Source organism: Adiantum capillus-veneris, chromosome 1 (genome assembly GCF_014529385.1).
Source record: "Adiantum capillus-veneris isolate H3 chromosome 1, ASM1452938v2, whole genome shotgun sequence".
Classification (NCBI taxonomy): Eukaryota; Viridiplantae; Streptophyta; class Polypodiopsida; order Polypodiales; family Pteridaceae; genus Adiantum; species Adiantum capillus-veneris.
This window is the reverse complement of record NC_140931.1, coordinates 38,084,920-38,100,218: the sequence shown is the minus strand read 5'-3', so window position 1 is coordinate 38,100,218 and position 15,299 is coordinate 38,084,920. Positions and strand designations below refer to the sequence as shown.

At 42.9% G+C, this 15,299-nt stretch overlaps 1 protein-coding gene across 22 annotated transcripts in view; it reads left to right on the top strand.

The window, feature by feature from the left end:
• The window catches only part of LOC147464564 (uncharacterized), a 95,192-nt gene that overhangs the window by 26,654 nt on the left and 53,239 nt on the right, over positions 1–15,299 (top strand). For 17 of the 22 annotated variants that reach the window (XR_015188559.1, XR_015188564.1, XR_015188558.1 and 14 more), the window contains exon 2: positions 14,911–14,967. The exons of the other annotated variants lie outside the window; for them this stretch is intronic. The gene's annotated coding sequence lies outside the window, so the exon portion shown is untranslated. The remainder of the gene's footprint in view (positions 1–14,910; positions 14,968–15,299) is intronic. 22 annotated transcript variants of the gene reach the window in all.

The window sequence follows — 15,299 nt, the reverse complement described above, 5'->3', positions numbered from 1 at the left end:
GGCGCAGGTTGTGGAGACTGCATGTTCTCCGTCAAGTGTACAGGTGTTTCCATTGACTCTGCAGTATGAATCACCTGTGCTTGAGCCTTAACAGGCTTTTGAATATGATCCAGTGACCCAACTTGCTGAGACGGAAGAGGAGGTTGCAGAAAGGCTAAAAATCTCGGGTTTTGCATTACTTGTGTGAACATAGCCACAGCAGTAGCCAACTGGGTCCTGAATATATCATCATCCGTCTGTGGTGGTCTTGAAGACTCACCCATTTCATGTGTCTGTTGACCCTGTGAAGAGGAAACCTCTTCAGTCACATCATCTGGTCTGTCAGCCATAATTGCAATTGCCTGTGTCTGGTCTACGATTCCCTGTGTCTTCAAGCCCAACCTGACCAAGGCTCACTTCTATGAGAAAAAGTGATTTAATCCCGTCGATGGAACCATGAAACCGGCCTGTACAATCCAAAAAGGGCGGTAGACTTTACTTCAAACCTTGATTTAGCTTTCACCCATTATTAGTCGTCTATTCTACCTGTACTTTCAAGACACAACAAAGGGGAGAGGGATACAGGCTGCTAGATTGCACCTGTATGAGTAGACCGACACCAGATTGGCCCCTAACTTAGGCGCCCCTTTCGGTATTTCTTTATTGTTTAAAAGAGGGGATAAACGCTGTGGTTCTCTACAAGCTGCCCCGCACAAGCTCGGCTGAATTTCAACTGTTCCGGCTCGATTTCGGCAGCATAACTGTACTAGGATCCTTCACAGTCAGTATTCCCACGCATCGAATGACTTTCCCGACGCATACGGGTACTTTGCAAAACCTGGCGAGAATCTGCAGCACACTGAATTCTCTGTTTTCAGCCCCGAAAATGCGCCAGATCGCTTGTACAGCGGTCCCCTCGCGTCCCCGAACGTCCTGGGGGTATTAGGGACCGTTTAGGGCCAAAACCCTAAACCTGCAAAAATACACAGCAGGCTGTAATTTACTGTTTCGGGCTCCGTTTTGCGTGCCGGTCGCATCCGTAGCAAGTCCTCGAGCTTCCGCACCTGTAGGGCTACCTGCCCTTTGAATCGGACGAGATTTCTGGCGTGAAACCTCTCCGAATTCACCTGTACCTGCGGGGGAATTAGCTAACGTACCTGCTGGGGGATTAGCCGTTAGCTAATCCAGTACTTGTGCAAGAGGCTCTTGCCTCGGGAATCGCGCATGAACCCACACAACTGTACATTGGTCAATTGAAAAGCCCACTAGTGGGGCATAACATACTGCCATAGGGGAGAGAGAGGGCAGTGCGTAGCGTGCAGGGCATCACTCCTGGCACCGCACTGTACATAGGAGGGAAAGGAAGCACTCCATAGCTCTTAACGTGTGACAAAATCTGAAAATGAGCCCTTCTCCTCCTAAATTCGGCGCCACTTCTTGTTGCATGAGGAAAGTGCACCAGAAGGTGCCACTTGGCACATTTACAAGCATTTTCCCGTTTCGGGGTTGTTGCCTAAAAATCTCCCAACCGGTTGCCCAGTTGACTTCACGGCAGAGTAAGAAAATGTTCCCCTTGTCATTCCGGAGGTAATGACGCAAACACAGTTTCAGGTCCCAAAATAGCAGTTCCCTAAATTTTAGGAGATGCTGCCATTGCATCTTTCTAGGTCATCCGACCCCCTTTGTACACTGCAGCCACACCCAGAACTGAAATGTAGCCTCTGTAGCGAAGGATTCCACTTTGGCTAGTCAATGACCCCACTTTGGCTAACCATAGTCCTTGTCCAATCTTAGTGTTCTCTTGCCCTCAGGCCTGGACTCCCTTTGGACAGTTCCACACTAGTTATGCAATGCAGGGCAGTTAGATTTCCCGAGGGGTGTTTCCAAAAAGTGAAAGTAAATAGATAATAAGAAAGAAATCAACAAAAAGGATAGATAGTAGTCACACACTGGTGACAGTCTGTGAACAGACTCACAAAAAGTGCCAGATCACTTCTAAATCTAGACTGACTGACTGAACTAAATCCTTGTCGTGCTGTAGCTTTTCCACGGATACGTAGGGTTGGATGTGTCACGTGACATCCCGTCCTTTTCAAAGTGAGGTACTGGTACCAAATTGTATGGCGTCGAGGGAGATCGCCAATAGTATCCGGAATCCTGGAAGGGACTCTTTGCCGGCCCACTCTGATATGTGGATCGTGCGGTACTTCAACTTCATAAAGGTCTGCAACGCTTGCTTCTTTGAGCCGCGCCGAAAGCGACAAAGTCTTCTTTGGCTCCTTCAATGCTTCAACTTCGTCGAGAGTCATGCTTCTTTCTTCGTCAAGAATCTCCATGGCTGAAAATTCCTGAAATCATTTCTAACACAAAACCATGAAGATACCTATTCCATGTAAAGTGATTTGAAAAAACCTTGTCTTCCTCAAAGACTGTGCATGCAATGTAGATGAACAAAGAGACGGAGTGCCAAACCGTTCACCACACACACGCAAACAATGAGATCGAATCTTTCTCTTCTGATCTAAAGGAATCAACTGTGGCAATTCACAACAGAAATGCCCATGCTTGGTGCTCATACTTTCATGTGCTCTTTCTACGACTGTGTCGTGCCAAGGAAGAGACATGGACTGTGACTTCCTTGAATGCATACTTTTTAGCTTTTCATAAACAATCCGCATACATTCGTGCTCATTCATGAGTGAAATGTGCTGAACGTACAATATATCGTGCCTAGGAAAAGGGATCACATAATGACGCTGACTAAAATACAGGAAACGATCACAAATGAAAAACTTGTACAATGCGTGCGTATGAATCATGTGAACACATAATACTTCCTGTGAGGGTTCTTTGGACCTAGGCTCGAGAGCCAAGATCGGTTCTTCCTGAGGGGGTGCTCTGCACCTAGGCTCGAGAGCCAAGAACGATCCTTCGTGATTGATCGAATCTGCAACGAGGTTAGCTTCGCTAGAAAGAGCATCAACTAACTCATCATCCTTGTGAACAATCACGTCATCTTCACGCAAATCATCATGCTTGTGAGAAATCACATCTTGATCATCATGCAAATCATCATGCTTGTCAAAAATCACATCTTGATCATGCAAATCATCATGCTTGTCATTGTTATCCAAATCATCATGCTCTTCATTATCATTCAAATCATTATGCAAATCATTGTCATTCAAATCATCATCATGCAAATCATGTGTGTCATGCTTGGGAGAAGTAGAGACTGAGAGAGTCTCCTTTTCCTGATTCTATGCAAAGTGTGCCTGCACTTGAGAAAAGAGTCGCAAGAACTCTTGCATGTGTCGCACTTGCTTACGCTCACGCTCTATGGCTGCCTTTCTTTTTGCTTTGCTTTCTGCGTGTTTGCGATCCATTCCTGCTTTTCTTTTTGCGTGTCTGCGTTCCATTTCTACTTTTCTTTCTGCTTGTCTTGCTTCGCGTTCTAACTTCATGTCCATCACTATCTTGTCGAAAGACTCCATAGGAGTTAGTGCAATCCTTGACGTAGATGGGGGAGGGGGAGGGTCGGAAAAACCTCCTGGTGGGGAAAATTCTTCTTCGCCTCTTTCATGCTCATCACCTCTAAGCGAAGTATCCATTCCGCTTTGAGTGATGACCATTCTGAAGTCGTGGGCTCTTGTGGTCTTGGGTTCTTAAGCTCACGAGGAACTTGGGTTCTTGGGGGTTTTGGGTTCTTAAGTTCTTGAGGTTCTTCTTTCGCTTGCAATCTGTGCTAGAGAAGGATCTTCTCTTCACACGAGTTCTGCTCTTTTCCGTGGGCGCACCCCTTGGCGGCCTTGCGCTCACACCAAGGTTGCTTTTTCCCACCTCACGTCGATTGGCCGGCCGCTAAGTGCACGGTCCACTCTCAATGAGTGAAAGAGGCACAAGGGGAGGCTGGACAAGCCCTTCTTTCTTGGGATTCTTGTCACTCTTCAAAACGCGATTAGGAATCGATACGCCCAAGTGAACTTGGGTTCGTGCGACCTCAACAAGAAAAAAAATTTCTATGGTTCTTGTGGTTCTTTCCTTGAGTGATACAGAACACTGCCAAAGCTCTGATACCAATGTTAGGTGCAACGGAATGAATGTTTGAACTTTGCTCAAGATGAGTGCTCCGAATTGTGCTCAAGGTTCCTTTTCATTCTTATGGAAGGGAGAGCCTTCCGTTCTTAATGAGAGTGCAAATGATCACAAACAAAGTGAATGGACACTGTGCGTGCAAGTGTACGAGACTGAGAGATAGAGAGAGAAGAGAATACGACACCAGAGACGTAAAACCCTCCTCCGAAGGCACCACTCTCTATGGCGAGAGCGGTCTACTTATGATTGCACAAATCTCTACAATGTTTGGACTTGCCGATGATGTCGACGACGATGAGGACGACGACGAGACGGGCTGAAATCTGAAAGGCTAATGGCTGAGATCTGCAAATCTTCTATCTGCTGAATTCTGACTCTATGTCGGTGACGATGTCGATGGCGACGATGCGACGACAACGCACTGAAAACGCAGTTGCTGAAATTTGCGTTTTCCGGGCTGAAACTGTAAACCTTGCGGAAACTGACCGTGCGGCGAGGAACTGCTGCAGGAAGGTGAGATCTGCGAGGTTCGTGAATCGATCTGTGGTGTCTAAGGGCTGAAATTTGAAAATGCTGAGGTTTCTTGATGTTCCGTCGCGGTGAATCTGCAAAACACTCGGTTATGATGCAGAGCAAAAACGTTAGGGCTGAAAATCTGCAAATCTGTCGCCGGTTGTCTTGCAAATGCAAAACGCTAGGCTGATCTGATGTTTTGCTGTCCAGTGTCGCTGGAATCTGCAAGTGCAAATCGCTGGCTGATCTGGTCCAAAAATGCTAGGTGGTTGCTGTGGAGCAAAAATGCTAGGGCTTGGGGTTCTGCTGAGAAGTTGCCTGTTGAGCAATGGTGCTCTTGCTGCCTCTTCTGCCAATTAGTGCTAGTCTAGGTTTGTTTATATATAAACTTACTCAATTTGCCCTACCTATTTTCCAACAAAAGTCACTTAAAAATAATAAGTGAAAAATGTCAAAAAATAGGTAAAATAGGCTAAATGCACTGGAAAATTCCCCTGAATAATTCTGAGGGAATGCTTATGATCATGCTGTGTGCAACCAGAGGATATGCATCTACACTAAGTGCCTGGGCATGCACGATCTGCGAACAGACTCACAAAAAGTGCCAGATCACTTCTAAATCTAGACTGACTGACTGAACTGAACCCTTGTCGTGCTGTAGCTTGTCCACGGACACGTAGGGTTGGATGTGTCACGTGACAACCATTGGAGGCAAATCCTTTGTAGTTGATGACTTTATACAGTTGATGTAGAGGTGTTGTTTCCTCCTTGATGGCATGTTCCTTGCGTTCTTTCATGTTCTTAGCCGCATGTAGGCGCTCGGGGATCTCATTTGTATGGCTCCAATTAGCATCGAAGGCAAGAACCATTGATATAATTTTTGCATTAATTTTATGTCAAGAGTCTCAAGGTGTACGAGACCTCGTGCTCTTATATCCTGGATCACATAGGGCCCATAGCCTCGTGATGTTAATTTCTTTTATTTTTCTTGAGTTCATACAATAGCACCAAGTCTCCAATCTTCAATTGTTGGAGGCATAGATTTTTGTCGAACCAAGCTTTGCGCCTCCTTTTCTCTACTAGCATGGACTAAACAGCTAGTAGCCTTCTTTCGTCTAGGCATCCTAGTTTTTTGATCCTTTTTGCCAAGGGGTTTTCATCTAGTCCGTGTTTCAATGCTATCTTTAGTGTCGGTACTACAAAATCTAGAGATAAAACTGCCTCTAATCCGTATAGAAGCGTGAATGGTGTCGTCCCATTTGAAGTTTTGTAGGTGATTCTATAAGCCCATAGCACATTGTATAAATTGTGCTCCAAGTTTTCTCTATTACCAAATGCCATCTTGGTCAGAGCAGCACGTAGTACTTTGTTTGTGTTTTCCGCCTGTCCATTTGCTTGAGGATGATAGGGTGCTGACCTGCTATGGGTTACCATGAAAGTGTTGAGTATCTTAAATTGAGTGTAAGGGTTGTAACTCTCGCCGTTGACAATGTCTTTTTGCACTATAAGGCTTGGTGTGCCTAACTGCTTTGACCTTGGCTCTTGAGGTGGTGGTGATGTTTATACTACTTTCTTTTGCCATACCTGATTGGATAGTTGTTTGGACCATGTTTTGGCGGGTGATGCCATGGCTTTCCTTGGTTGTGGAGATTGGTGTGACATCGGTTGCATTTTGTGACTCTGTGGTTGCACCTTTGGTAGCCAGATTTGATGTGCACCTTTTTAGAAGCCATGAGTGACTAGATAGTGCTTTGGAATCCACCTTTTTGTGTTGAGTGGCAGGGCGGCATTGTAATCCGTTTTGTAACTTTTCTAAGCCACTTCTGGATGATACGTGATGTGGATGTCTCATTGTTGTAAGTTCCTATTGGTAGTGGTTCTTCTGGCAATGGGGTTGTTACTTCTTGCAATTGTTCTTTTTGTCCGTCAGCAAACTTGAATATGAAGTAGTGGATAGCCTAGCCTGTTTGTATGGAGATGGAATTTGAGGCCCCTAAAAATGATACTCTATGAGGTCGCGTCCAACTCCTCCCCAAGATTTTTTGATAGTGCATTTTGTTGGGTGGGGCAGTACTGAAGGTTTCCTCTTGAAACTTACCCTTGGAAAGGGCCACTACTATTCTAGCTAATGAAGTGTCTTTTGTTGCAAAACCGACGAGGACTGTATGATTTGGGGTAGTTGTAAGACCAAGCTGCTCATAGGTGCCGTAGGAAACATAGTACACCATTGAGTTCTAAGATTCTGTAAGAGATATAGACTAGCAAGAAGCCAAACTATGACAGATTATGTGTGTTTTGGGTGTGAGGTGTTATCACATATACCTAAAGATCTACGCAAGAAGCTAGATCTCACATCACGCACGTGCATCTTCATTGGTTATGGTGCAGATAGAGTATGGGATATCGACTCTAGCACCCAGAATCTAGGAAAGTTTTACATGTCTCATGGGTTATACTCAATGAGCCTAAGATGCATAGATAGCTTGTTAAAGAGGTGGAATATCAAAGGGTCAGGTTACCCTAGTAGTGCTTTAACGAGAGAGTCTAGTAATAAGGCAATGAGGAGATCAATACATGTATCTCGTGTCCCTAAGCCGTTTTAGTCAAGGTTAGACTATTTAGTAGTCACTGACTCCAGTGAACCGGCGTGCTACAAAAAAGACTATTGAGATGGAAGATGGCATGAAGTAGAAGCAAGTGTTGCGATCAGAATATAACTCAATTATTGCAAATGAAACTTGTGAGTGGACATCTTAATACTTTGTATCAATAATTTCTTATAGCTCTCACAAAGTCTAAGTACAAGATTTTTAATTTGAAGTAGTCACTCAACATGTAGTTTACTATGAAAGATTTGAGAGAGACATACATCCATAAGGTCTTGCAATGTTTCAACGTGTAGAGGAGAAAAGCTACATTGAGTATCCCAATGCAGACATGCAAAAAACTTAGCAAGAATGACTCTGCCAAGTATGAAATGCTGAGAAAGAAGAAATGGCAAAGGTGCCATGTTCTTCAGCAGAGGTGGACTTAATATATGCGTCCGAGACAAGCTAATACCAGCTTCTTCAATATGGGTATTAGTATATCACGTGGTCTCAAAATGTAACACTCGGCATATTAAAAGATGTTGGGCAAGGCCGTCTTCCAACATCAAGTCTAATATTTGCCACTTTTTCTTGCTAGCTATCACTTTTGATGGGTAGAAGCTTGCTACCAAGCTGGTGGCTACCAAGTCAAAACATGTAGCTTGGGTACCACCTATTCATGCTTCTACCCATATGGCAAATCCAAGAAAAAAGCATTGGGAAGTAGTGAAACATGTTTTGAGATATCTTAAGGGTACAACAAGCAAGTGCTTATGCTGTGGAAATAGTGATGCATCCATAGTGGGCTACAAGGATGCGGACTATGCCGGTTGTGTGGAGTAGCCGTCTCCAAATTGCACTTTTTCTTCCACCATAGAGGCAAAGCATGTTGCAATTTTAAGCACTGACAAAGAAGCCGTATGTTTAGCTTGTCTAGTGGGAGAACTTTGCATTCATTAGACTCTAGTGCCGAATTGTGATAGTCAAAATGCTATTATGTTAGCCGACAACCACGGGACACATTGGCTAGCAAGCACATTGAGCTAGTCAAAGTCCATACAAATGACAATCCCGTAGATGCTCTTACAAAGAGTCCAACCGGATAGTAATCCGCACATTACATTGAGATGATGGGTGTAGGGTGAAACCATGGTGATGCTTCACAATTGTAGACTTTGTAGTGACATAGCCACTTGGGTCACTATGGCCTTCGAGTGAGAGATTGTAAGGTTCATGTCATAATGTGGCTAGCAACCCATCTACACTAACCTATTCTTGCTTATTATGAAGAATAAGTAGTGTATGTAAACTTGGGTACAACCTTTGCTCTTTACTCATTAGAGAGACTCCCCTTTGTAATTCACCCCAAATTCTTGAGATGTTTTTTGAACTAATGGAATAATAAACTTTCTTTGGGTCTCTTACAATAGAATTTGTAAAAGAATTGTAGGCTGATTTCTTTTCTATGTATTATGGTAGATTGCTAATTATTGTGTAGCAATCTACAACAAAATTTGGGTCTTTTACAACAAAATTTGTAAAATTGTAAGCTGAATTCTTTTCTATATATTATAGTATATTGCTATTTATTGTGTCATATGCCACATCTTACAAGGCGCATATGCTACACAACGTATATTGTACATAGCATTGGGAAACCAACGGCTTCCTGAATAGACATGGACATGGAGAGAGAGAGAGAGAGAGAGAGAGAGAGAGAGAGAGAGAGAGAGAGAGAGAGAGAGAGAGAGGACCACACAAATTTGTACAATGGGAAAGACAGTTACACTAGGGTTGTCTTAGGCCTTGTATAGATTTTACAAAGTTGTTCACACCAGTAGTGTTCATCCAAGTTGGGATGACCCCAACAATTGTCCCCTCAACCGAACTTGGCATAATTTTCATCATACGCCCCCTTCAATTAAACTCACCACGCTCATGGCACTAGAGTTTTAGGTTTACTCTTAACCACGAGTTTTTATACTCGTAAACCATGAGTTTTAGGTTTTCTCACAATCAATGGTTTTAGGTGTACCCATACTTGGTGCTATCCCAAAGAACCTCTCATGACACATGGAGTGTAGGCCACGTAGCTACCATCATATAGAGTTTTTGGTTTACTCCCAAACCCTAGAGTTTTTGGTTTGCCCTAGCTAACCTTGAGTTTAGGTTTACCCATTCACCTCATGAGATAGGTTTATGAAAAATGGGGTTCTCCTTTGGGAAGATCTTACCACCAATTACATATGCCGAGGTAGTGTTTAATCCCATCTTGCATTAATGAGTTCATGAAGTTGGGGACCATCTGTTCAATCATCTTCATACCTTGATTACCTTACCATTGACAAACAATGGCATACATATGATCTTAATCATGAAGGAAATGTACGGCTTCATGCCCAATTTCTTTTCATAGATCATATTAAACGTCATGAGGCCGCTTCATAGGCTTTGTGGTTATTCGATTAATATACTATTTGAACAGGCTATGCAGATTATTTGCTAAAAAGACTTCACAATATAGTGATAATAACAATGCAAAAGAGATCATGATCGTCACCCAAAAGCGCAAGGGATGTGTGGGTTTCTAGGCTTGCATCAAACAACCTCCGAATAGGACAACCATTTAGCGCCGTGCATCAAGCCTGAGATCGGTGCGCTGTGGACCAATTTTGCCCCTTCCCTTCTGCTTCGCTTGCGTCTGCACCTTGAAGCCTCGAGCGCTATGTGACCCCTCATGCGCTCGGTTCTGGTTCTCGGCCTCTCCCATGACTGCTGGACTTTGTGCAGAATCTTCTCCAACATACAAAATATAGTTCACAAAGTCCCCTGGAACTCTAGGTAACCTGATCTGCATCTCCTCTCTTTTGGCTCACCACACCAAGTAGTTCTTTGTGAAACAAACGCGTGCCATCACACATCCCGTTGCTATCATGGCAACTGAGCCAAAATCATACTCATCAGCTCCCATGGCTGGTGCCATCACCAGATCGATCCCACTTGTGAGTCCACCATTCTCTCTTAGCAAACCCTTTCACGCAGTCCATTATTGATCAAGTTCCCAAGGACCACTAGCATGCTTTATTGAACTGACATGGCTAGCACCAGTACCACCATCATGTCTAGAAATCTATAAAATATCTGCATTGCCTTTAGCAACACCAGATGCAATTGTTCCAATTCCAACTTCAGCAACCAGCCTCGTTTGTAGCCAAAAGTTCCGTAATGTGTAGCTTGATTCGAAAAGGCTTAATTCAAGAGCTCGAGATATCCCTTGCTGCCTTGTTGTGTATGCTTGGCAGATTGTTAGTGCCCACAATGCCTCTTCTCAGCTGGTTGGTGAGCTGCAAACCTTCAAGAGATAGATTTATACCAAATGCTTGATTTCAGAGACTTGCTGCATATGAAACTAGAAGTGGAGAGGATCAACAAGCAAAGCTACAGAACAACCCTAAAGCTCTGATACTAGATGTTGGGAAACCAACGGCTTCCGAAATACACATGGAGAGAGAGAGAGAGAGAGAGAGAGAGAGAGAGAGAGAGAGAGAGAGAGAGAGAGAGAGAGAGAGAGAGAGAGAGAGAGAGAGAGGACTACAAACAAACCTGTATAATGGGAGAGTTACATTAGGGTTGTCTTAGGCCTTATAAAGAGCTTACAAAGGTGTTCACACCAGTAGTGGTCGTCCAAGTTGGATTGACCCCGACACTGTGTGTTGAGAACAAGCTACTTTTTATACAATGTACATAGTCTATTATAGATATGAATCTCTTTGTGTTATGTGCTATGTAACACATATTACACTTGTACATACATACGGTATTATAGTTGTGCCACACCTTGTCTATGTGCTGTGTTGTAAAGCACATGGTAGATAGCACAAAGTACACAGGGTAGACATTGTACATTGTGGATTGTGTAATAACGATGTGCCAGACTCCATGCTATGGGACATGCGGTTTGTACCACATACCACATAAGACACATGCTACACATTTATAGTGTAGAAGCACATACCACATAAGACATGCTACTCATTTAGAATGTAGAAGCACATTGTGGATTGTGTAATAAAGATGTGCCGGACTCAATGCTATGGATTATGCAGTTTGTAGCACATACCACATAAGGCACATGCTACACATTTACAACGTAGTATACATATGCTGCACCTTTAGCTATGTGTTGTAGCACATAGTCCTAGATGTTATACATTATACATAGTGTATTGTAAATCTATCACACACTCCCTTATGTGCTATAAAGCACATAGCACATAGCACATAGCATAGAATATATAAGCTACATGTTTACAATGTACAGAGTGTATTATATATATAGAAGCTATCACACACTCTCTTATGTGATACATATCACATAGCATAGAATATAGAAGCTACATGTTTACAATGTACATAGTGTAGTATATATATGCCACTCATTGTTTTATGTGATATATAACACAACACATAGCATATAGCACATGGCATAGAGTACACATTTTCTATAATGTATTACACATCTGCCACACATTGTGTTATGTGCAATATAGAACACATCAAACAGTGTCTTTTGTACAGATTGTGCTACATGTATTACATATGCCTTGTGCTAGATTTATGCTAGGCTATTATGCAAGCATTCCACAAGCTTAGAGAAAGTGAAATTCAAGCAATAAAAGAAATTGGGATGCGCTAACTTAGACAATTGAATATTTCCAAGTGGGACAACAGTTTGATACAAAACATTAAACAAAATGACATGTTTCCAATTTTGGTCCATAATACATTGGCTAACTAGGCACCCACTATATGGTGCAAGCTATAAAGAATATAGGGCATTGCATTGTCAATGGTTTTATGTATTTTTGGAGACAAATAATATATCTTTGATGTAGCATCTACCAAAGGCATGCCAATTTTGATTGGACGAACAAGATGAGAGTAGAGGTTACCAACTCCCTTTTGTCAAGAAGAGTGTAGTGATTTGGGTGCCCCTCTCTTTGTTGATAATAAGATCCCTTGATAACATAAGTGTTTTCTACACATTTTTTTCTCCATTGATCTCTTACAATGGAGTCTTGCTCAACTCTCGTTGTACAATTAAATTGTTCATGTGTAAGGGTCCTCTTTATCACAACATCAACGCCATCATGCTCCCCCTTGCCATTGCTAGAATGAAGAAACTTCCAGGTCATCTTTGTATCTATTAGTTGGTTACTTGGTGAGCCAAAGGCTCTTTTCATCCTATCTGATCGCACAAGCCACCACGTGGCAGCTTCTCACTGGCAGCAAAAAGCTAAAAAACCCCACTTAAATAATAAAAACGTCGCAAGTACAGCACCTTCTACAGCGTCGCAGGTTCTCCAGAAGCAGTTCGCAGACAGAGCAGTTTGCAGCAGGTTTGGTGATTCGACTCCAGATTATGCCAACTGATCATCGATTGAAATCTGATCAGACCTCTGCCATGGCTTAATCGCACGAAATATCTGAACTTTGAGAGTGCTCATCACCGTCGGCAAGCATCCAAAGTACCTTCCAGGTTGATGATCTGCAAAATATAAGCAAGGGTTTGCAAGGTCTCCGGTACTCCTTTCCGATTCCATCAAACTGGCCGTCTGTGCTATCGTATCACTTAGCGTCAAACTAGTCATCTGTGCTATCATATCACTGAGAGATCAGGGTGGGGAACGTCCTGCATGTTGAAGTTGAAGGATATGAGCATGAGCAGCAAGTGGAGCGGCCTCAACAGCAGCGGCAGTAGAAGAAGGCTGGGCCGGCCATATTTTGGGGTCTTAACCCAAAGATCAAGGATTGAGTGATTTTAACGTTCGTCTGCAAAACAATTGTGAGTAGCAAAGAGAGCGTTGGTTGCACTTGCAGAGAGAGAATGAGCTATAGAAGGTTGACAGCAGCGACAAGAGAAGGGGCAAGCTCTTGGAAGAGGGGACAAGTCGGAGCAAAAGAAAGGGAGCTAAAGAGCCGCAAAGAGGCGAGCTGAGCACAAGAGAGCACCCAACTTGGGAAGCTGGCAAAAATGGCCCAACGGCTTTAAGAGGATGAGATGCAGAGCTACTTGGAATATATCTTCTTTTGGAATTCACCCAGCGTGAGCTTGCAATGAAGTTTTGAGAGGTTTCGAGCGGAGTGAAGCAATTGGCATGACACCATATGTGTTCACTTTTATTTTTAAGGCTCTCTTTCTAGGATCTCAAAGCAGAAGCCACCACGTGGCATTAATTTTAAAATTAAAAAAAAACATCGCTGCCAGGAAGAGCTAAAAAAAAAACTACGACGTGAAAAGCTACCAAAAAAACACTCTGCGTTGGTCAATTGCTCGAGAGTACTTCGGATGCTTGCCGATGTGATGAGGACTCTCAGATATTAGATATTTTGTGCGATCAACCCATGACAAAGATTTGTTCTAGTGCTACTGAAACAGAAGATATCAGATTTCAATCGATGATCAATTGGCCTAATCTAGAGTGGACGAATCACCAAAAATCATTGCCTTCATAGGCCTGTTCATCACATTTTCTACTGATGCTATCAGGCTGTTGGCTATGCAGACTGCAGAGGCCGAAGAAATGGAAAGAGTAAACGTCAAAGTGGACATGAGGGAAGAAAAGCTTAGGAGGATGATCACATCGAAGTAATCTTATGATGGTTATCCTCGAGTAATTAAGCCAGCGGCTTCAGTGCTAGCTGCTTGCGCTTTTAGCAGACAGTGTGAGGGGATTAGTGACAGACAACTCAATGTCGAGGGAAAGGCATTGGGAAATATTGCCACTTTCAGTGCAAATCATGGTCTGATGAGATGTTGGCTTCAGTCGCACTCCTCGTCGAGCTCTGTTGATAGTCAATTTGATGAGGCAAGCAATTCGGAACGATCTGTAGACAAACAAAAACATCTCTCATAACCAATTCAACGCAGAATATGGTGTCTACGGGAGTTGGTTAATGTGTAGCTCCAAGGAGATGTAGCAGCATTGCAGCGGAAGTCAAGTAGTCAATCATGCAGGTGCCTATGCTACCAACCAGGCTCAAGAGAATAGTCAAAGAGAAGAAGCGGAAGCTAATTCTCTTTTCCACACAGAGATTTGATGTTGGAGAAGCCGAAGAACACGGACTACGGAGTAATGGCATTTCTGGAGACATGCATACCAATATGTCAACACCTATTAGCCACTACCAACGGTTCACTTATGCCCATTCAACAAATGGGTGGGATAGCAAAAACTTTACAAAAAGTATGGCCAATATTGTGGCTTGTAAAGAGCTTCTCTTGCTAATACCCACAATACGGTAGTGGATCCTATGAGCAAAGGTCCATGTATCGGATCAAGTTCAGATGGTTGTAGATGGCACACATCAGTTTGGTATTGTAGCCAAACACAAACCCTCATTTTTCCTTGGAGGAGAGCTACTCCACGACGGGCAGTGAAAATCTATTCACATCTTCTCAAAGGGTCTTTTGTCCAGCTCGACAACATTGCAAGGTTCATTATCTGCATTCAATTTTCCATGCGCATGCGTTTGCTTGGCGCAACACATAAATGCTACGGGGCTGGGCACGGCTTCCGTTTCTTATAATTTTTTGGAGAGACCACAGTGCCAGCTCTCCACCATACTTTTGTATGGCACCTCTGTATGACGTGCACTGTATATTTTACACTTTCAGTCTGTGACGTTTCATTGCAAGACGATATGTTTAACTATTCACATTGTTTTTTTGTAGCTTGATTCAAATATCAGCCTGTAGATTGGACAATCGAAAAGCAACAAAACATTGCAGGTCCGTAAAGCACCTCCTTTATTGTTGCAACTCATTCATGCTTTATCTATTTACTTGTTTTAGATTTTTTCGAATTAGTTTTTTTGCTTTGGTTTTTTTTTAATCTCATTTTCAGAACTATACACTCGATGTTGATCAACATCTGCACATGTTAGTTACACACACAACTCTTTGCATACGGTTGCTAGCCAATGCATGTGATGTATTACAATACTGAATACACAAGTAGTGAATGCATGTGGTGTATCACAGTAGTGAATTGACCTTGTGCATCTTTACTTTAGATCTGAATAATTGATACCATACTAGGTGTCTAAATAATTGATGCCATA